This window comes from Leuresthes tenuis, unplaced genomic scaffold, assembly GCF_036924035.1.
Source record: "Leuresthes tenuis unplaced genomic scaffold, fLeuTen1.0.hap1 SCAF_22, whole genome shotgun sequence".
Lineage (NCBI taxonomy): Eukaryota > Metazoa > Chordata > Actinopteri > Atheriniformes > Atherinopsidae > Leuresthes > Leuresthes tenuis.
Window position 1 is genome coordinate 15,885,991 of NW_027325376.1, and position 23,985 is coordinate 15,909,975.

At 43.6% G+C, this 23,985-nt stretch overlaps 1 protein-coding gene across 1 annotated transcript in view; it reads left to right on the plus strand.

The window, feature by feature from the left end:
- The first annotated feature begins 1,809 nt into the window (after window positions 1–1,809).
- Window positions 1,810–23,985, plus strand: part of LOC140282232 (astrocytic phosphoprotein PEA-15) — a 37,923-nt gene continuing 15,747 nt past the window's right edge. The window contains exon 1 of the mRNA XM_072376824.1: window positions 1,810–2,196. The gene's annotated coding sequence lies outside the window, so the exon portion shown is untranslated. The remainder of the gene's footprint in view (window positions 2,197–23,985) is intronic.

Sequence of the window (23,985 nt, forward strand, 5' to 3'; positions counted from 1 at the left end):
GGGTACATCCTGGACAGGTCGCCAGTCCATCACAGGGCCACACAGAGACAAACAACCACACACACACACACACACACACACACTCACTCCAAAGGACAATTTTAGAGTCACCAATTAACCTGACATGCATGTTTTTGGACGGTGGGAGGAAGCCGGAGAACCCGGAGAGAACCCACGCATACACGGGGAGAACATGCAAACTCCACACAGAAAGGCCCCAGCCGGAAGGTGAAGCTGGAACCCTCTCGCGACGGTGCTAACCACCACACCACCGTGCAGTCCCCAATAGTAACATAAAAGCAGTTTATACAATTACGGTAAAATCAATATAAGCAATAAAAGTAATTGAGGGAAATTTACTTGTCTCTCCTGTCGACCCAGCACCTGCGGTTGAGAAGGCCCATAAAGGCCCAGTTCTTTGTGGACTGGTTGGCAGTGTAAGGCAATGGCGTTCTGATTCCCAGAAATGTCCTTTTGGGCCACGAAACGTCACACATTAGTAACGTGCAGCGAGATAATATGTTTGACATTGGTGGGAAAGGTACCAACCTAACAAAAGAGTGGCAAGGCAAGGCCATTTTATTTGTATAGCGCATTTCATACACAAGTGCAACTCAATGTGCTTTACATAGCAGGAAAATAAATAACAGAATAAAAGGATGAAAGGATACAAAGATAAAAACGTGCAAAGACACGCAGAACAAAGCAACAAAACCCTCTGTAAAATCTACTCAGCCGGAACCAGAAGTAGTGCAAGATAGAATGAATAAAATGCTTTGGTAAAAAAGGATAAGACAAGTAAAAAGGAGATAATAAACACTCAAGAGTATATGTAACTCTAACCATTGGCACCCATCATCACATTTCATAGGCCTGACAAAACAAGAAAGTTTTAAGCCTTGATTTAAAAGTAGCAACATTTGGGGCAGATCTAAGTGTTTCAGTGAGTTTGTTCCAGAAAGAAGCAGCACAATATCTGAATGATGCTTTACCATGTTTTGTCTTAGGACTATAAGTCGTTAGCAGTCCCTTTCCAGATGACCTAAAGGTTCTTGATGGTTGATAGGGAATAAGAAGATTTAGCAGGTATTTTGGGCCCAAACCATTTAGGGATTTGTGGACCAGCAGATTGATTTTAAATTCAACTCTCTCACACAGAGGAAGCCAGTGCAAAGATCTGAGAATCGATGTGATGTGGTCATATTTTTTGTTTTTTGTGAGTACCCGTGCAGCTGCATTTTGAACACGCTGCAATTTTTGGATGGTTTTCTTTGGAAGGCCGGTGAACAACAACAAAAAAACGCTGGAAAACAAGAATTCCTAGGATGGTATCAAACATACAACTTATCCCGCCCTGACATATTTAATGTAGTGACAGGCTTTGAGGTGCTTTTTGAAGAAATTGGTTAATTAAACGCACTGTATTTCATAGAATGGACAAACACCCTTGCATGTTAAAACTGGTTGACTTGTTTATCATATCTAGCAATAGCTAGCATTCTAGCTAGCACCTTTAAACCTTCTTGTAACCAATCTGGTGAAACTGTTTTTTTTTTTGCTGTTTTTGTCATTGGTTCTCTTTTATTTGTAATTACATAAACCCCGTGGTGCCTTTTATGTAGTATGTCTCCGGTTTTGTCAGTTGTGTTTAATTCGCGCACGCGTCCCTGTTTAATTTGGCAAATTTGTTAGAAAATCTCATTTTTCGATTGATTTTCTGGTGTATTTATTTCCGGGGGTGGCATATCGTTTCGAATAAACGATCTCTGGACGAATCAGACAGCGCGCTGAGCCGTGACCGAGGAGGAGAGAGACGGAGAGGGAGGAAAAGGCGTTTCCACTGCTCAGCAGCTGGTTTTAGAGCAGCGGACGGAGGAGCAGACAGACACACAGGAGAGTCACGAACAACACGAACGCTGAATTCCTCTCTTATCATCCCGAAAGTCCGCCTGACTGTAAAACTAACGCGCATCCCCCTTCCGCGGCCACGTTTCCCACGCTGATAAAACTGACTCAGATACATCACTGAACGACTTATCACCGTAAAAAGACCGACGAGGTGGACTTTTTTCCTGCGCCGCGTCCGTCCTCTCTCTGGTCGACATCAAACCTCAGAGGTGTCAACTGTGAGATTTAGAGGAACTATCTTCCCGCATCTCTCCCTGCCTGTAGCTGACTCATTTTGCTGCGCCCGGGGTGAGTACATTTCTATTTTGCTCCCCTTGTTTTAACCGTCGCACCATTTCAAACACACAAACTGTTTACCCGTAGGGGATGATTACTTTTAAATTACAAATCCCCGGAGTGTCCTTCATTCACTTCACAGTGGTCGGAAGCAGTCTGACTTTTGCGTTCAAGGATGTGGGTCGTTTCTCACCCTGCTAACCGTTACGACCGCTTCATAACCCGTCTGAAATTGTACTTTCCCGGCAACAGATCCACAGTTCAAAGAAAACATTAGAGGCTTTTTTTCTGATTTTGTATGGTAATAAGTTTTTTTTTTTAAACCAAGTTATGACAGTTATAATTATTTAAAATGTGCAATACCTAGTTTATACAACACAACTTAATCGTGAACTTGACTTTTAATTGGCCAATTGGCGAATTTACCATCCTCAAGAGGGCTTTCAACACACCATTGATTAAACTAATTGGATTGGGATTAGCGTGGCTGCCAACCTTCATGTATCCGGTGTCCTTTCCCTGCCCAGTATCCCCATGGCATTTCTTCCGACACCATCAGCCATATTTCTCCCTGGCCTCCTGCTTTAACTCAATAGGTTGCCATATTACATAACAAAAGCCTATAGTGGGGGTTGGATACTGGGTAATGGTGAGGTTGGCTGCAGTTTCCATTTTCTGGAGCAGACTATCTGGAACATTCTGCCTCCAAACCGACACAAACAGACTGAAGAAAGAGGCGATGATAAACGGCTGGTGACCACCTGTGTCTGTCCCGGATGGCTGTGTGTGTGTGTGTGTGTGTGTGTGAGTGGATAGGGTTGGGTTTGTTTTTTTTTTATGAATGGATGTGACTGGACGGCCAACTCTATGTGTGTGTATAGAATGCTTCTCTTACACAAATAACTGCCTTGTATTACCTAAGTTCCCTATATTGTCATTTTTTTCTTTAATCCATCGACATTGTCATCGAATGAATGCAGCACAATAGCTGACAAAGTCTTATTAAAGGCAGGGAAAGCTTTTTCGGGGGGTCATTTAACGAGAGTGGTCAAAGCAGTGCACAGGAGCCACTGAAAGGCTCTTTAAGAAAAGCTCATTAGCTACCGTTTTTTTTAGCAGTTTTAGTTGGTGTTATTTTGGGGCTGTCGCTTTTTTTACAAAAATGAAGTTGGAAGTTTGTGAAATGTAATGTTTTGTTTGGTTCTTTTTGTGTTCGAGCACGTCTCGCGGCGTTTCAGCGCAGAAGTAGACGTCGAGTTCCCGCGAGTTATCTTCAAAGGGCGCATTCGCGTTCTTCGCCAACGACGTCCAGTCGTCTTCGCTTGGAGCAAATGTTTTGTCCTTTAGCGTTGTCTCACTGTTTCCAAGTTTGGTGCCTGGGTAGCAGGTTGAGTTGCAGGCGGTAAGTAAACGCTGACCTGCTTGTAAGTGGCGCCTTTGGCCTCAAATGGATGGCGACTCTGCAGATTTGTCCATCTAACATATAAAGATGCCGCCAAACACTGCTTTTCAGGTGTTTTTGGGGTCCTGATCGTCCTCGTGGGACGGCTTTGCCTGCTAGTTTTCCCCATATTTGTAGCGACATTAAAAAAATTTAAAAAATGTTAGCATATTTCACTGAACGTAACCAGGGCAAGTGGATAAAGCGCCCTCTGCTGGTTGACAGGGCAAGCTACTTCTAACGGTCTGACACACCTGTCTATACATCCTTTGGTCTGAAGCGCTTACAGACAGTCATTTTGAAATTGGAATCGGTAACTGACATTCAGAGTTAGCCCGAGTTTGAGCCGACAGTTGAACCTCAAAGAAAAAGTGACAGCCCCAGGACAGATACACACTCTGGTCGTCAGAATAGTGCTAATGGTCCAGAAGACCAGAACTACGGGGAATGACTAAATCATATTTCAATTTATAATATTTGCAGACAATTTTTTTTTCTCCTGAGCTTTGTGCAGCTCTAACTTTTTGTCAGTTTGTGGGTTTTTCCGAACCATTCATCCCTCGCACCCTTAACCCTATGTGACTGTACGACTTTGTACTTGAGCGGACTTGACATTTGTGGAGTGTGACAGCTGTCGGATCATTTCCTGTAAGGATGGATTCCTCTCGTTTCATCCCCAAACGACGCGCTCTCAAGCGATAAAACATACCCGTGCAATGAAACGTGCACGCTCTTGCCCCTTGACATTTCAGTAGAGGTAGGGGGTCCTCACAAGTGTGCACGCTCGCGCGTGCGTGAGCCTTGACTCAGCTTTTTGGGAGCTTGTCTCCTCTGTGATCCACATCGATCTGTCTTCTCGAACAGAGGGGGAAAAACTGGGCAGCACAGCAGAAATGTGCTTTCTCTCTCACGTCCACTTCCTCTGTGTGTGTGTGTCAGTGGTGTTAGTTGCACCCCACCACCCCCCCGCTGCTGCCGCCGGAGGAATGTTTGCGGTTGACTGTTTGCAGGCTCCGAGTCAAACAGTTTTCGCCAAGATCAGTGTTAAACTGGTGGAACTTGAAACAGTCACAACAGAAGAGGAAACATGTCAGTGCTTCTTTTTTATTTATTTTTATTTTATTTTCCCGTTAGCGTGGACCGTCCTGTCTGCAAGCTGTTTGTTGTCACACATTCCAAAGAACCAAAACTGGACAATGGAGCAGACTTTTAGTTATTTCGCTATAACCATAGGAGATAGATTGTTGCCAGCCTGACGAGCAAATTGTTGAAGGATGTGTTATTTTTGGTGTGAAAGGAAGAGCATGACTCACCACAAACTAAAAACCGAGTAGTCAGTGCATTTTATGAAAGATGAAAGCTTGGAGTTGAGTATTGTTACTTCTGCAGCCACAGGAAATGAGGAATCGAAACTTTGCTCAGACCAAACTTGACACATTAACATCTGATCCGTTTCCTCTCCACCACCTTGAGCCTTTTGTTGAATCGCCACAGAGCGCAATTTCATTTTTAGCATCGTGACTCCATCTGCCAAAAAATAAAGCCCAGCAGTGGGGCCACATAATCCATTTTTGCTATGTTGAAAAATAAAGAAAACCAGATCCAAACATCATATAAATAAAGGGGCTCGCAAATACTTGCAACACATTGTTAAATCTTAACATTTTTGGGTTAATGTTTTGAAGAAAACAAACACTTTAAAGGCCTTCATCTACTGACTCGTATCTCATTAAAGTCACCTGCACATAAAAAGCTATTCTATGTGCACGTCTGTGGACATGGAACATTAGCCTTCAGTGCCTATAGACTGTTCTTAATTGGCCAGATTTTGCTCATTAGTGGTGGATACAGAAGGTAGTTTTGAAAAAGCCAAAATCTGCCATGTTGACATTTGCAATTGGCGGTTGTTGTTGTGTCACCTTCACCTTTTGTACTTTTGGACCCATTTCACATCCCTCCATTGGGTAGCAGCCATGGCACTCACCAGTTTGTTTGTTATTTTGGCGTTTGTGTTCTTTTTGCTCTTTGGCTCCCTCTACAGTTGTGGGATGTAACACCACTGTCATAAAAACAAATCCCTGACTGTGAACCCCGCACACGTACAGCCATAAACGGGGATTTGTGGTCATATTTGAAGAGACCACAAAGGCAAAATCAGCCGTAATGCAACATGCCGCGGTGCTTGGCAGGAAACCAAAGGTATTAACTGCGGTATCTCAGCCCCGGGGGGTGTCCTTGGGCAGTTTAAGGCCCGGGAATGTGCATAACAATCAGAAGCACATAGTTTTAAGGTTCCCAAAGCTTTTTAAGCCTCTCTAGTGTTGATAGTGTTGACCTTTTTATCTGCGTGGTGTCAGCTGTTCCTCTAAATGTTCCTATGCTGAATAAACTATCATTTAGCTAAAAAAAAAGTCGTATCGGAATGACTAGCATCAGAATAGAACCAGAATGAGCTCTGCTCTGGGTATCCTGAGATAAATGGATCAGCTGTTCAAAGGATTCCAGGTAAGAAATAATTTTCCTTTCCAACACTCCACAGTGAAGTTTGCTTTTAACACAGAGGGTCTATGGACATCAACTCCATGGGCGTCACTTTTCAGAGGCAACCAAGAGGAGCGGCAGGTTTTGGTAACTCTGGTCTGGGGGTTAAACTTGATCAAAACTAACCTGGAACCGAACGGATTGTACTTAAACATTCGCGTAACATTCTCTCTGCTGGTTTTGTGTCATGTGAGGTGTTCGTTTTTCAAGCTGTCGCTCCTGTTGTTCGGCGGAAGTCTCGGAACAAGCCTTTGTACCACGGTGAGACCAATGAAAGCGAAGCCTAACCCTCACTGCGTCGCCTTTGGGTGACACGATGTTTCCCATGTCTGCCTTTCTCCTGCCTTCTGTTTGTTTTGTTGTTTTTCTTTTTTTCTACCATGTGCACACTGGCTATACACACCAGCTAAAAGCTACAGCGGCATTATGCCCTGTGACATCACTGCCCGTAATCAGGGCTGCAGCTGCTTGCATGCATCGTTCTGCCGTCCACTTTTCTCCAGGCCGCCATTTATGGATTAAACTGTTGGAGCATATGCCGCCTTCTAAATCCGCACGAAACAGACTCCATATTCTGAGCATATAGATAGATTGCAAAAGATCGTATTACAAAAATCTTAAATACTCTTCTATGACATATATCCAGGCTGCTGGTGTACAAAGTTTTACAACAGCGCTGTAGAACCCGTCTTTTTCCAGTCCGGTGTTATTTTATGAACCTTGAAAAGATGACGCTAACCACATGAACAGGTTGAATATGGAAAATCTTGAAGTTTCATTAGCTAACTGCTACTGAGCTTGGCTTTATTTAAAAAGGCTGCCGCCTGAACACCAGTGATCAGCTGAATCACTGCGTTTTTGGTGGGGTTTTTTTGTAAGTTAGTAATTTCCCTCTCACATCTCTACACCTCGTTAAACGCCCTCCACTGTTCGGTATGACTCAGCTGTTTGCTTTACTAAATGATTGAGAAACATCAGTGGTGCTGGTTTAACCTTGGTGTAAAGTATTTTCGGCTGACCTGGGCAAACTGTTTCAATGACGGTTCGAGGTTGTGTTGAGTCTTTAGAATGTAAAGATCAAAACAAAGGCACAGCATGAACACAGCATTTGAACGGAGCTCATAGTATGGGAAGTTTTGCATCTCTCGCTGTGTAATAATATCACATACTCGACCTCACCCCCGGGTGAATTCCCTTACAGCAACAGCCCTACCGATACCTGTATGAGTTGAGGTTTTCCGGTAAAGTTTCAGCAGCAGTGACACAATTCAGCGTGCAGAGAAGCCCACGGCATCGAACAAAATATCTGCGCCACAGCTTGTAAACAAATGACTAAATCTGTTGTTTCTCACAAGATGCTTCGACACTTGAATAATGTTGATGTTGCAAAGGAACCTGGTGTGATCCACTCTCTGAATAATAACGGCGTTTGCATGGCAGGTTTTGGCTCTGCCGCAGGTCTACTTGATCATCAGCTGCTCTGGTGGGATGCATTGTGGTATATATTCCCTGTGTTAGTGACCATCGATTCCACGCTACATTTCTTTATGCATTGTGGGTTACTTTGAGTGCATTACACGGGTATGCTGCAATCTGACATTTGTACATTCAAACCGCACGAAAAAATGAGTGGTGAGGGATTTGGAACTTGGGCTCCGTCTCTGTCATTTGGGTCACTGGAAGTGATACTGCCAGCAGGACGGAATATGTGTGGGCAAGAGTGAAACCAGCACCAAGAGCCAAGCTTACCGCCCCCACTGAAATAAAAATGTCTATAACAAACACTATTTATTGTGTTAACCTCTCCCAGAACACTGGACACTCTGCTCGCGGGCAGTCAGGAAGTGATGCCTGTACATTACATCACCATATCTGTTTTCATTGCTTTTCCCCGGTGTCTTATTTTCTGGAGTATCTGGTTATGTGGGCTTTTTCTCATCAGAATCTACCCACATTACATTTGATGACAATGTATTTATGTGTGTGTTCTCGTTTACCTTGACAATTACCAAAGACCAATGTAGAGTAAATCTATCACAAAGAATAAACCTTGATACAAAGTGTATCCGAAGCATGTGGAGTGATTTATGTCAGATTCCCCGCTGCCACAGAGGTTAAGCCTTTCCCTCTCAGCTGTAGCCTCCACACGCACACGCATGGTAAAATTGGAAAAGATTTAATCCCTCTGGCAGCTAACTGCTGGGCTGCACGGGTGGTTGATGCCTAAAGTGATTTTGATCTCAATCATCCACACGTTCAAAGTTTTTCCTTTTGAGTGGAGCTGCAACATGTCAGCATGCGTCAGCATGCTAGCGAGTACTTAAAAAAAGATAATAAAAAAAAAAGTGTGTGTTCTCACACTTCTGACGCGTGGCAGGTGACGGCTGCATTAACACAGCCACGGAAATGTTGCAAAAGCAGCACCATAAGCAGCAGTATGGCAGATGAACTGAAGAGCACACCTGCACGATTCACTTCATGTTGCATTCAAACGCACGGTTTGATTTAAGCCGTTCCCCCCCTTATCCGTGGGCATAATCTACTCTGCCGCTTGACTCTGAATGAAACGCCTCAGTGGGCCTGATTGGATTTGACTTGATTCAATTGAAGCAGGATGGGAGGGAGGTGAATACACTTCTGCATCGTGTGTGTGTGTGTGTGTTTCAGGTGTAACAGGATATTTTGTCTGAGGTCACCCCAGAGGGTAGCGTCTGTTTCTGCCTGCCCACCTCTCACTCGTGAGCGTTAATCATCAAATCGGCTGTGAAAAAGTCCCCGCGTTCAGATGTGTTTTACCCTTTAGTTTCAGCATGTGCTGCAGTAGTGTGTCTATCCACCCAAATACTGCAAAGTCAGCACCAGAGTTCCAGAACTTTCTCATTGTCTCTGCCCTGTAATTAGCTAAATAATTTGGGAGGTTTGACAGCAGCTGTCAATACAAGGTCCTGGCTAATTAGCATATTGATACAAACACACATTATCGAAGCTCTTTGTCATTTGCAGTCTTTTTGTAAAGAAGAAGTGTGATTAGAGCATTACTAGCACGCATGCTAGTAGGTGCGCTCTACTACCTTTGACAAATAGCACAAAGACCCTGATATAGCCCACCTGAACTGGTCGGAATTAAACTAGCTCTTAGTTGTTTTTACACTGTAGCTTTCATTCAGATGTATTCAGTGTAAAAATGGGGAATGATGGGATTTCTTCCACCCTGTTGTATAGTTCAGTAGCCTGTTAGCTTAACTAGACTGCCGCGTAACCCCTTGTAAAACCAGAAGTTTTCTTCTTTTTTTTTACTATTTAAGAAATAAGCAGTTTATCAGAATGAATTATGTGATATCTTTTGAGTAACCTTTGTTCATTTTAAATGGAGGTGAGGTAGTTTTCGCCTCCAGTTTTGCTTCAGTATTTCAGTCCTTATACTAAGCTAAACTTATCCTCAGAAGCTAACCTAGTGGTAGCTTTACATTTACAGAGGCTAACTTTTCTCAAGCCTCATCTTGTTGAAAGTGACAAAGTGTCAAAAAGGCTAACTAAGCTTATTTAAAACGTTTTTCCTAATTTTATTCATTAGAAAGGGCTGAAAAACAATGCCTCAAACTGAAAGCAAGTGGAGACACCATGTCTGACCATGTCCACCATGTCTGAGTCTGCGAGGACTGGCCGACTTTTCATCCCAGGTTTTGTTTTTGTCTTGTGACAGACGAGGAATCAGCATGTGGGACAGTGGAGAATCTGGCAGTGCCTGTTGGGGGGTGCCTGGTGTGTTCGCGCCTCTTCGTCTGCTCCTTTGATGATGAATCTTTGTGTGTGTGTGTGTGTGTGTTATGAAGAAACTTGTGGCGTGGGTGGAGAAAACAGGTCTGTTGCACCGATGAGCCATTGGGGCCTTGATGAGACACTTTGTGTTGGTGAGGTAATTCAGAGGCGTGGACACTTTTTCTTTTTTTATTCGCCCCAAGTTGGACGTGATCAGAACCAAATGTTACCAAGAAAGATGGTCCCAGCAAGAATATTTGACCTCTCTCCTAACGCAGCTGTTTGAGTGTCCATCCACGTCGAAAGGAGAAAATTTGTTGTCCCGACGACATCGATTCAAATCTTGAAGCTGCCTTTGAATGCGTTCATGTTTCCTCCTCCATCCCCTCGTCTAGTGTCATGTGTGCATTCAATATTAAATCTGCATGTTTCTGTATGCTACTTTGTGTAGTTAAGAAAAGCCGAGGGATTCAGGTTAACTTCCAGGCCTCTGGAATGAAATATTCATTCGCACAGACACACACGTGGACACACAAGCTTCTCTCCACTTCGACTCGAATGCAATGCAGGCGTCACACTCGGGCTACGTTGTTTATAGCCCTCTTTGGACCTGCGTAATGCACTAATGCGCTGTAGCGAAACACAAAGACCCGACTGGAAGCTTTTAAGTAATACCTTTTTCATTGAGTCTTTTGGAGACGCTGAACACAAAGTTTGCAGCAAGCGGCACCTTAAACCACTTCTGCTCTTGTTGATGCTTACCTCAGAGTCTGGTCCCACCTTTTGGGAAAGTCGTCTCATCAACGATTTATGAGTCATTAATTATTATGTGAAAATGCATTGCTCTCTTCTGTAGGTGTTGGGCAATGAGTACAATTCTTTCTGCATGTATCAAGTCTTTTTTTCCCTCCTTTTAATTAGTTTTACAGCCTTGCTTTGATATGTCTCTAATATCTCATTAAGTTGAAGTGAAAATTCTTTCAGACGTGCACCATTCAGGTGTGATATAACTATAAAATAATGTAGCGTTTGAGCAGAAATTAATACATTGGCTGCGTCCATCCGTCAGTATGCAACCTTGACAGTTAACTTCAACAGTTTTTGAATGTTGTATCATATCAATGAAAATGTACAGATATTTACTTTGATACATTTTTTTTTGGGGGGGGGGGGGGGGGGGGGGGGGGGTAAGCCAAAGAGAGGAAGGTATAAGATGGTTGTTTTTTTTAGCTTCAACAATCTGATTATGTAATTTCGCCGAAAATGTTTTGAATTGGAAACATAAGTGTAAAAATTGTAGGTTTTTCCGCATCAGTGACACGCTTTCAGTCAAGTGGGGAAAAAAGGGTCCAAAATACACGTGTAGGTGTCTATTAGTAGGTTTTGTTTATCAGACCAGAGATTTTAGTCAATTAGATGAAGCCTAATTTGCTGGTTTAGAAACAGTTTAATCAGACTTGTCATACAGGAGATGATTGATGGAAGTAATCAGCTAGCAGAAGTTTGATAGTGATGAGTTCAAACTGTTACCTGTTAAAGGTTGTTTCAATTCTAAATGTGTGTGGAATTCTACAATGTAAACTTCTAGCTGGAAATCCCCACTTTGGTAACAGCCTGCATCCACCAAACATTCCAGTTTGATTCCTACGTGTATTCTGAAGGTTTATATCGACGGGTTTTTATGTCCCGTTCGTAGTTAGATTTATGAAACATTTGATGATGCGTTCCTCCGATATGTCATGGAAACGAAAGAAGGTTTGCACATATTTGGCTGTTTAAGACTTCTAATCCAAAACAGGAAAAAATCTGAATAGAATCTTTGAAAGTTACTTTGTGAAATAGTTCATTTTGAAGTTAAATAGTGTGACCTGGAATTATGACTGATCTTTTAAGGTTTTTAGTGGTGCTTTGCTTGAGTTGTTTGTTGGGTTTGGTTGAACGGGTGGAGAGTGGTGGAAACCTAGAATTTGAAGAAAATTCTCCTCATACTGCATCAAAGGAACATCTGTTGCTAGACATACATCACCACAGATGCTATTCTCCTATTTGATTTATAAAAATGCCTATTTTGAGGTACAAAATACAATTCCAAGTGTAATCCAGTTACGACACATTAAATTAACACTCTCTTTGTGTTAATCACAGCTGAAGCGATCCTCGACAAGCGGTTCAATATCCGAGCGGACGGGCCGATTCCACTCCCCTCTACGCACATTATGTGCTCCCTCCATTATGGCAAAAAAACGCGGCCTGGCAGTGTTTTTAGAGAGGATTTGGGGCAACTATCGAGTGGCAAAGTCCATTTCAGTTGAACGGCAACAGGAAAGCAAAAAAAAAAAAAAAAAGCCAGAACATTGCTTTTGGATCGATGTGAATTAAAGGATGGGCTGGCTGAGAAAATGAAAGGGAAATGATAGATTTACCCTGCCATGCCGTTGTTTTTAAAAGGTCTCGCACAGCCTCTAGTCTAACATTTGCAGGATGTGTAATGGAGCAAATTGGAGTTTAATGCTTGTATTACATAAGCGGTAATTGAACTGAAGCTGTTGTTGTGATGAAAGTTTCATTGCAGCCACGCTGATTATCACGGCAAGGAGACACAGCAGAGATTCTCACTGGTTGCTAAGGCAGGTAGTTTGGTTGCCGAGGAGCTAATTAGTGAAGTGTCATACTATTGCTACTACTGCTTCGTGTTTAATACGATGCAGCGATGATATGGAGAAAAAGCATCAATATTCTGTGCTGGAGGTCGTGTGTTTGTGCTTAAAGTGATGGCAACAGAAACTGCTCCTCGTCTAACATTTAACAGCGCATCCACCGAAAAATGTTCACTGAAATGGATTTAATGTCTTTAAGGAGGTGTTAATTATGTCCATTCCTTCAATTAACAAGTCACAGGCACAGCAGGACCATAAATGCTGCTTCACCAGTGAGAATCCTCATTTTAGCAGAGTTATTGCCTCATAATGTGGGGGAGAAATGGCACGGAGTCCAGCAGTGAATTCATCTGCCGTTATCTCAGATATAATATCACCATTATTCCACGTGTTGTCATAAAATTACATAAAAGAGCTCTAATTTGAAAGAGGCAATGAAGGCAAGCAGGTAAAGTGAGGCAGTTAAACGCCCCGTGTCTGCCTGATGCAGACCGATGGACTGAGTTTCATTTTCTCTGAGCTGCACCTGCCTTCCTCTCTGGTCCCGGCGTGTTTAATCCACTAATGGAGCAACAGGGAGGACCACTCGTCAGAGAAAGAGATGGAGAGGGTAATAGAGGAGGACAGGGAGAGACAGGAGGAGGAGGAGGAGGCAGTGTAATCTGACATTTTGAGTCGCACCAATACAGGCTGTTTAATCTCTAATGGATTGTTTGGGAACTGTATTATGTGTGTGTGTGTGTCAAAGGTGTCAGTAGCGCCAATAGCCATTCCCCACAGTCTGTGACCATTTGGCTCCAAGTTCCCGTTAGCGAAAGAGGGGGTCAAGCTGCCATTAACGATTGCCTCAACTCTGTTGGTGTGTGTGTGTGTGTGTGTGTGTGTCCGCTCTTCAGCTCAGATGATGTTTCTGACGATGACTCAGACTACCCCCCCACCCACCACCACCACCATCCTGTTCTCCTTCCTTTCCATGCTCCACTCAGTCCTCTTCTTCTTGTCACCTCCTTCCTTCCCCTCCTCCCTCTTTTCTCTGAGATTCAGAGCTCCTCTGCTCTTCACCTAGATTAGGACTCGGCTTGTAGATGTACTCCCCACCCACATCCTTTTATATTTTCCAAATTGCTGACAAATCAAGCTCAAGAGTAATCCTTTATTCCTCAGTTGAAACTATGTTCACAGGCTAATGCGCTACCTTCTTTGCTGAATGAGGCACACCGTGAAAGGAGCAGCCTACGTGGCAAATGATTGGAAAATATCAGAAAAAGAGCAAATATGGGAGAATATATTGGCCGGAAAACACAACTGTCTTTACAGTAGTATAATAGCCTATTGGACTAAAGGTTGTTGCACTAGGTAAAAGGCTGATTTAAAAAAAAAATAAAATAAAGAATATATATATAAAATGAATTCATCAGCCTGCAAACTTGGCGGCATTTAGGAAATCTTATGGACAAAGAGGCGCACAAGAGTTACTATGTAACTTCAAGCCCCAGATCTGAGCTTGTTAATGTCTGAGCTCTCAATTTGTCAGAGAAAAAGGGGTCATTGCATCAGAAGTACCTTCTGTGGACGTTCAATTTCCCACATCGAAAAGTAGCGTTTAAGTTGTATGCAACCTGAAATATCCTGCCGATGACCAATGACAGTTTTCCTGCATTCGATTTGTTTCTAATCACAATAGAATACCAAATTGGGTTTAATATGTGAAGACACGAGTACTTGTTGTTTCTCTGAGAACAATCGTTTCAGATTCGTGTTCATTCAGAGGGAGGAAGTGGAGCAAAATTCGGTGCTTTGTTTCTAAAAGAAATGCAAATGCTTATTCCAAGATACAGTCTTCCCTCTTTGTCAGTAAATTGTAAATTTGCATGTTCTCTGTATGACAATGCTACAGGATTTTATGTGTGTGACTCATATGTTCATATGTTCTGGAAATGTATGAAAAACAAAAAGGGGCCCAGTATGGAGCCTTGGAGAACACCAGAAATTAGAGCTCAAATGCAGGAGAACTTGAACCAAACAATGTTTTGTGTTGATTAAAACTGGTTCAGTGTTGCGGCACAGACGGAAGCTTGATTAAATTCCAACAAAAAATATCCTGAGTGTTTTATAAAAGGCAATTTTTGAATAAAAGAAAAGAAAGATGTTTTCCAAGCTGAAAGTAAATCAGAGACAGGTTCTCGTCCTCCCACTTCTCCTGCTTCCTACCTCTCATTGCTTTTCTCCTTCTTGTTTGACAGAGGAGCTGCATGATTGCGTCTGACACGCTTTTGGGAGTGTGCTTCATGCGCGGTATATAAATATGCAATGTTGGTGGGCACTGAGTGCAGTTCTGTTGTGTTTTTACGGTGAGTGCAGCAGCTGTACTGTTGCTGTGCCCCAAGCGTCTGTTTCTGTGTTTTAATGTAAATGTACAGCCCTGTATATCGTGTGCCTGTTGTTTTGTTTTTTCCCCATATGTATGCAAGCATTCATGTGGGTTGGTATAGACATGGGTTATCCCTGTGTGTGTGTGTGTGGCTGCAGCTGTGGCTCTTGCCCTCTGTGTGAGGCCAAGTTATGGCATCCTGTTCCTTTTCCTCACTGCCTCTCCATCTGGAGCAGGGCCAGCCTCCGTGAACTGGGCTTTACAGTGGGATACAGGCCATTATCACTGTGGAGAATGCCGGCATCCGGACCAGGGCCTGCTGTGTGTGTCTGTGTGTGCATGCTACTCTTTTTCTTTTTCAGTAACTGAATTTCTCAACATTTTCTTTTACTAATTAACACAATTCTCATATTTTTTGGTGTTTTTTTTTTCTTCTGTTTTTGTCAGGCTTTAATACTTTAATGTTTGGGATTTTCACGTCTCCTTAGCGGGTTTTTATGATCTCCCGTGTTTGCTGTATGCCTGATGTTCGTTGTTTTGTGTTCAAACTGTATTGCAGTACAACCCTATGGTCGTTTTGCTTCTCCTTCCGTTCATTTGTGTCTCTTTGTGGTCATTCTGTGTCTCATTTTCCAGAGACACAGAATGAGAAACAATTTTCCAACACAGTATGTTGGCATCAGTAGAGTTTTACATCTCTTCTGGGCTGTTTTTGTTTCTTAATTTCTATCTCTTTCAAATTCATATTTCTGATATAAAACCAGGCTGACCCAGGGGTCCTGCCTTTAAAGGGCACAGGCCTGTGGGAAATGCATCATGCTTTGACAGCCAACTTTAAAGTCTTTCAAGTCGACAATTGTAATTTTTCGTAGTTTAAGAGGTAAAGTAATACTTTACCCACATACCGTGTGAGTAAAGATGCTGGAATCATTGAAAACTCCTTGTAAGTAGAGTAAACACACGTGTTTGGGTCAAAGCCTTCCTCCATCTCTGCCCTGACAGGCGAAACAGCAGCTGCTATAAAGGCATCGATACACAGGCAGAACAAACCCAGAGACGCAGGCTAGCACCCGGGCTAACGCACTGAATATGCTTCACGCTCACGAACACCACGAGCCTACAGCAGGGGAGGAAGGCACAACATTCCCACGTTGATGTTATCTTTCAGTGGAGGAGAGGGTGGGTTTGTGAAGGTGTCTGTCAAGTACAGAGAGAGGCTTTAAAATTGAGATCTAAACAGGGTGGAGGCCATGTAAAGTGTTGAATGGCATCGGTGCGTCCCAAACTGAATAAAACTCTCATAATAGGCGAGTTTTCCTGTCATTGCTTTGTGTGTGTGTGCCATTTTGTCTGAATGCTCCAGCAGCAGATTTCCATATCTCCATCTAGGATCAGGTAGGAGCCAAACAGGAACAGTTTGGTTTTTTTTGTTGTTGTTCATACTGCCACTTCAAGTTATTTATGCAAAGGTGCTGTGTGAAAAGGGAGTGGGGAGCACACCCTGCACCACCAAAGTCAGCGTGGATCTTTTATCAGCATTGCTTTGCATGTCTGCGTAAGTCATTTTTGACCCTGTGTGTATCCGTGTGTGTTTGTGTGGCTTGGCCCTCTGCTAGTCTCATTGTCTTTGTTTGCATATTGCTGAGAGAAGCAGAGGAAGCACAGTTTGCAAATGGTGCCGGTGTTGTTTTCAGAGTAGAAAAGCCACATCATGGCCCAGGCTGCTCCCTCCTCTGTATGCTACGTTCAAAATGTCTCCTGCTGTTTGAAAAGCCTCCACTGTGGTCTGTAAAAGACAAGAATCCCCCTCAGCTTTGTGGCAGGGGATGTGGGGGAATGCACCGTGCAGTGGGTGCTTCGCTCTCACACGGCAGAATTATGGGTTTGCGCTGGGTGTGGTTTTCGTTTGAGTCGCGTCTTTAGCTCTTTGTCTCTTTTGTCGGGGCACCATCAGCAGCTAAGCTCAGTCTCGGACACGTGCCGTATCCTGGCTGTTGTGAGGCACTCTCCTGTTGTTGTGTTCGTGGCGGTCGGCAAACAGCTTTGCACATTACCGCCACCTTGTGGTGGTGACACTGCATTACTGCCAGCTTCCGCTTACGACAACAGCACGACTCCAAATCAGTCCGATGGTCCCATAAACCATTCAGTTTGATATCCTATAGTCCTAAAGTTTGATCCCTAATTGATGCAACCATAGAGAGTTGAATTTCAAAGGGAAACTGCATTTATTTGTTTCGTGGCTGTAGCCGCTGTTCAGTGTTTTTGGCCTGTTAGCATTTCACCTAAAAACAGAAAGATCAGTAAATTTCAAGATCAGTCCTTGACAACCTAAACTAAACATGCTGACGTCAGGCTCATCCTTATATATGCGTGTGTTTTGCCGACCTAAAGAGAGGAAAGTTTTGTTTTTTTTTATCTGAAAAATCTGTAGAGATCCAAGCACATCTTCATTTCGTTCCCATTTCTGTCACAGGCGATCGTTGCATGTCAGACCAACAGAAGCAAAGAGAAGGGCGGGGAGAGTGCAGAAAAGGGTATTTTTTTGGAAAAACAGACGATGTTGGATGTTGGACGAGTGTCAGGTGTTAGACGGAGGGGGAGGGGGGGTGAGATCGCAGGAGCAACGCAACGGGAACTGTGATGATGGAATGAAGGAAAGGAAAGGGTGAGGAGGAGGTGTTCATGATGTTCGGGGGTTAAGGGAGCGAGCAAAGTAATGAGATGAAGGGAGGCAGTGAGGAGGAGGTGTTGGAGGCACAATATTTGCGAGAAAAGAAAATGGGTGTTGGTTGGTGTGTTCCTCTGTTTTTCTTTCATTCATTTTTTTCCAACTCGTTTATCTGCAGCTCTCGGCTTTTGGTGCTGAAACACACATCACTTTTGGAAGATTCAGATTTTTAAAAAACGATGTCGAGGGGAACTGTGTTTTTTGCTCTATTGGATGGAAATCTGACAAAGAGAATCCAAACAAAATCAATTAATTAAACAAATTTGCATATCTCCAGTGTATTCGTGACTTGTTTTAGCTTCCACAGCCTTTGGTTCCGCTAAACTTGATATGCAACCACAGAACGGGTTCTGATGGAGCTTGTTTGGCTTGCTGTGGACCTTCTGCAGCACTTTGGGGAGGGACTTCATTTAGGCTTTTCTGGGAAAACATGGCGGCTTTAAATGTGTTCCTGCTCTGCATCTTGTTCACGGAGCTTTGGTTCACCTTCCCCTTTTTCCTCTTCTCGTGATGAATTGGTACGGTGAACTTTAACCCCCTGAGGAAATGAGATGTCATTAGAGTGACTGTCCCGCCATCTGGATCTCATCTTCCCCTCAGGACGGCGCTGTAAACGTGTCTTAAACGCAAGTCGCAGCTCACCGAAAGCGAGACAGGATGCTGCTTTACGTGAACATCTCACCATCCCTCTTTCATCCTCTCCTCTCCTCCTCCCTCCCTCGGGCCTCATCCTGCTTTTAATTCTGTGCTCACACACACACACACACTTACAAACAGTCAGACACGTCATGATTGTAAGAACGCAGCCAGACCCCTGTCTGATTTTCCTGATTATTGGACAACCAGTCAAAGTGTCTGACCGTGTTTCCCTGCAGGCCGGCTGTGTCTGAGTGTTTGTGGCTCTTAATTAGATTTCCTGCATGACTACCTGGCCACCTGTTTCGTTGGCATCCTCAGAGCAGGAACGGCACATATAGCAGCAGAATTCACAATGCACTTGATTCATATCGTATGTACAAATTACAGCATTTGAGTGCCAAATTAACAGCAAATGGAAACTCTGAATTTCCAACAGCCGACTGGGAAAAGTCAAAGACGATGCCAGGAAGAGGTCAGGTTTTGCTCAGAAATAATTCCTCAGAAAGTTAGCATAGCATGTTAGCATGTTATCCAGAATCTGTCATTTGTTATTGATGACTTAACGTAACATTGAACAAAAGTACTCTGAGTACTTTTCTTTTCATTTCTTTCTCCAGCGTCAAACCATCTGGTGAGAAGATGTTGATAGCAAAGCAAAAAGAGTTCTCATTTCCCATGTAGAGGTACAGCGAAAGCAGCGTGAACTGAAGATGAAGATAAGGAAGATAAGCTTTTGGGCTTTAGATACTTGGATACTTTTTTGTCCCCTTTAACAGCCGCTTGCTGCACAGTAATTTTTCCTTCAGGCCGAGGCACAACGGTTGCATCTGCAAGGAGTGCAATTAGGTATAACGATGCTTGGTTTGGTCATTTGTTCAGTCGGAATGGGTCAAAAGGTGTTTATTACACAGTATGTTGGCATTTTTGCGCTTTTCAATTTGGTCTCAGATTCTTTTCGATAGTTTCAAATGTGTATGGCTTTTATTCACCCCCTCTGGGATTCACCCTCTACGTTGCCACTTCTTCATCTATAATCTTTATTCTATATTTATTTTGCTATCCAGGTCGCTGACACGTGCTCTTCACATCTCCATAGATAGAAAGTGGTTTTGAGGTTGGAGGAGGAGGAACTGAGGGGAATCGGTGTGAAGGCGGAGGTATTTTTGACAGAACTTCGGTTGAATAACTGAAGAAGCTCGCGTCGGCTCGCAATTTAAACCTTTTGTGTCGTTAACTCAGAAGTTTAGCTTGAAGCGATGCGGCTGCGGTGGCCTCAGCCCGATGCAAGCATGCACAGACCATAAAATCGTGCACATTTTTTAGAGAAAAAATCCTGTTTTTTGTCTCCGCAGACATGCTCAGCCCCTCCCCTCTCCATCCGCTCTCCTCCCAGAGGCACAGAGATATTTTTATCTTCCATGCAGCCCAAACGCTAATGAAGCATCGATGACACAAATGCATTTTTATCATTCTGTCTGGCCTCGACCATTACGGCTGTTACAGCCCTCCTGTCTGCCACTGTGAACACAAACTGTCACGCTACATGAGAGTCAAGATTATTCCGAGTCGAGCCTTGTGCATTCCAGCAAAATAACCTTGAATCACGCACCCAGTCTTAAAACCTCATCAGATGAGAAGAGAGGCAGTGAAGTGGAGTGATTCCCGTTCTGTTGTTTTGACACGGCCACAAAATGAGACCCAGAGCTCTTCCTACGTAATCTGGCAATTTACTCAAAACAGTTCTGGGAGGGAGTTCGTCAGCAACGGGAAACCTTCAGAAACACGGCTGTCATAACAGGAATCTGTCACCTGACGCGTGCAAACTGGGATGTTCTGTCATATCACTGTCATCGAGGAATGTGCTTTCAGTCTGGGCGACGCAAACGGCCGTCAACCACCGTGACGTTGGGAGGCCGGACGGCGCAGCTACCGGGCACCACGCCGCGCTCTGCCCTCGCTCCACTGCGCTGTCAGGTTAGCTTCAGATGATGGGATGCACCTGCTCTCTGTCATTAGGAATTACGTTGCGTAACCCTCCGCAAGCATACGTATGCATAATGCAGTGTTTCTGCGGTCCAAGTATTTGCTCGGAATGCTTCATGCCATGTTTGCTCAGGTCGCAGTTATTATAGGTATTACATAACGCCTGGATGGCAATTATTTGACCCTGAACATCGTGCATAATTGTTAGAATAATGTAAAGTGAAAGAAAAGCATTTCAGACCCTATTTGTGTGTCATCTTCCACCATTTGTGCCCCTTTCTTCTGCTCCGGGAAGAAGCGCACACACACACACACACACACACACACACACACACACACACACACATACTTGTTAACCCTAACCCAGCCATAATCTTACTCTGACCCTGACCCTAAAATCAAGTTTTGACCCTCACAAATCCCTTTAAACATGAATGGATGAATGCATGATCACACAGAGGAATACTCCTTGAGCCACACTGTTTCTAATGGGATTCGGCAACTTTGAGACTCGTTTCAGTTTCCTTTTTCTTTTCACACGAGTACCCAATGAAAAATGTTGCAAGGTTTGGCCCAAACTTTCTGGAACACAGCCTCTTCTCTGCTGCAAACGCTGAAAGGAAGGCTACGTATCTGCCCCCAGGGTTCACCACAGTCTGCCTTCTGACTGTGAGACGGAACGAGGAGCAGCGCAGCAGCTGACCAGCACGCAAATGGGAGTGAGAGGACGATTAGGGCGTTAAGTGAAAACATGAGGATGGACGAAAAGTATCAAAACACTTAATAAAAGCTTATTTTTTTCTTTTTCCTTATAGTTCTACCAAACAAAAACATGAAAACCTACACCGAAGCTTAGACTGAATGTCCTTTAATGACCTTTGACTGTGCCGATGTTTCAGGTGCTGAAGGTTAGCGGGTGTGAGCTCAGCCGCATGGAAGCGGGATTTGAACAGGATTTGGACCTGATGGCGGGTGCAGTAGCAGCACGCTGTTCGGTCTGACCGATTTCACAGAGGAGTGACTAAATCGTGAGGGGTGTCCCAGACAAACGAGGCTTTGCTCTGATTAGAGTAACACATCAGTATTTCTCTTGCATTCCCGCAGCCGGTTTCTTTTTCAGCATCTCCAATGCCACATCTGGACTCTCTCTCTCTCTTTCTCTCTCTCTGCTTCTGGCTTTAGTCATGATCATCTGGTCTTTTTCCGCTGCCATAATGACGTGTTTTAGAATCAAGACAAAGCAGAAGCCATCTGCAGTTGCTGCTCATTCTCTCCACGCTCCGTCTATCGGTCTTAGCTCACACACATCTGCAGCTGCTCCTATTCGCGCAACTATATGGGCATTCGCTCAAAGATATTATCAGCTGGTTCTGGTTTTGGACAGTTTCGTGTACTCGATGGAAAAGAAAGGCTCTTAGGCAAGGTTATGTTTCCCCTCAAAACTAACTGAGATCAAACTGTCGGTTAGAATCCGAAGATTTGTCTTTACGTTGTACAAAAGTTTGTAACAAAGTTGGGGGATGAATACTGGCCTGAGGGATTACTTTATAAGCAGTTTTTCAGTGTATTCTGACACATTTCATGTCTGCTTGCATCTTACAGAAGTTCAGATCCACTTTTGAACCCTTAAAGTTACTTTATGTAGGTGAAGTCATTAAATCTGGCCCCAAAATGTGAGAATGAAAAATTAAACATGAGAACTTAGCAGGAACTGATTTATTTACAAAACAAGCTTCAGGGCAAGAAAGGCTCGATGAACATGCCGTTTGATCTGCCTGATTGGAGGTTCAAAAAGCCGAGTCCCGGGGGGGGGCAGAATTGAACGAAGAAGAGGGTCGCGTTGAGCAAAGCAGACGGAGGTTAGCTGCAGTTTTGGGTCCGATGGTAAGTCCAGCTGCTGCTTCTCCCCCCACTCTTCCTCCGTACGTCCTCTATGCTCTCCCCGTCTCAGTCCTCTCTGTCTTTATTCCTTTTTGCCTGCCTCCCTTGACGGCGGCTGTTTTTTCCGCTGACTTAAACCTGGGGCCAGGAAGTGTGTCCATGGCGATGGCAGGAAGTAAAGCCTGGGCTGTTCAGCCGCGGCCAGGTCTCCACGGCACGAAGCACACACTGCCTGGAGCTCCTCAGAAAATCTTGTTTTTCTCATTCACCTCGGCCCTGAAAATGTCCCTACCGCATATCTGACAGCTCTAATTTGTCTTGATTTTAATTTTGGACCAAAAAACGGCAACAAAATCCTATTCTAACCTCTTAATGTCTTTATTTTGTTGGGAGGAAAGACAGATTTAAGGAGCTGTGAGGCCTCTCGGGGTTTACTCTGTGACACGATGCAGTGTATGATGTTGGTTTAAATTTAAGAAAGCTTTTGTTAATCAATCATTGTCTTTTTTTTTCCCACTGCTGAACAGGAAATCCAGGTATCTTCGTTCTTTAACACCTAAAGTTTGAATTTATCCCAGATTCAGCAGCTGAAAGTCCCCTCTTGTGTTTTCCTCTTTCAGTGACCTTTACCCTCTTGTTTTGCCAAAGCTTGTGACAAGAGAAAAAAAAAAGGGGGGGGGGGGGGGGTATCTGTATGCAGGACGCATGCACCGGTGCCCACAGTGTTTGTGTGTGAGTGCATCGTTGGATTGTCGGCTCTGCCTCCTCAGGGGAAGGAATACGTGTGAGATAAAATGCCAGCGTTCGTGTCACACACAACTTCCCGCATGCAGCTGCAGGTGCACAAACGCAGAGATGTTCGAACAGACGAGTAAAGACATTTCAGTTCAGCTCCCTCTCATTTGGTTTGTTGCAGAAGCCTCAGCTACGAGCCAAAATGTGCCTCTAAAGGTTCAAATGCTGCATCTGTTCCACGGTCATTTTTGGGATTTATCCCCCGAGAATCCAAGTCCAAATGATCAAGTTTGAAATCCTCTTCTTTTCCTAAACCCGCTCCTTGAAAGAGGCTCTACTTGAAGATAAGGGTGCTAAATAAGCCTTGTTGTTTTTATCAAAAGGGCGGGATTAACCTTCAGCCCTCTACAAGCCTTCATCAACTTCACATTCAACTCACGGTCTAGTTTAATCCATGCTGACTTTTTGATTTATTCGAGTTTTGACGAATGCCTTGGATTAAATGTGTTTATCTCATTGTGTATAAAGTCAATGTCGGCCTGAGATCACTGACTGAGGGGAGAGTACAGGAATATGACGACAGTAACTGATCTGTCTGAATTGATGCTTTATTTTGCTTGAAGAAAAATCTATCACAACACTCGGTGGTTAAATGATGTCGTAGCTGTCTGAGCTTCTGTTCGGGTCTTCTGCAGCAGATGTTGGTACAGTTGGGCTGTGTACAGGCTGGGGATAGTTTTATTGCAATCACTAAAGGGAAAAAGATCAAGGGTCAAATACTAAAAGAAAGAAACTCTTGTAGTCTATTACTCAACCTTTTTTTTTTTTTTTTTTTTTTTTTTTTAATTTTTTACCTTGTTTGTGAACTCATGAAGGTAAGACAGCACCACCACGAGACTAAATTATCTCTATAAAAAACACAAAGAATAAGATGTTACCCCATGTTGGTAATTGAAAAGTAAAGAACAGACCACAATTTTTTTTTAAATTTTTTATTTTGTGAGAGATAACAACTGCCGGCAAAGAATTCTACGTACCTGTCTATGCGAAATGAAGCTGATTC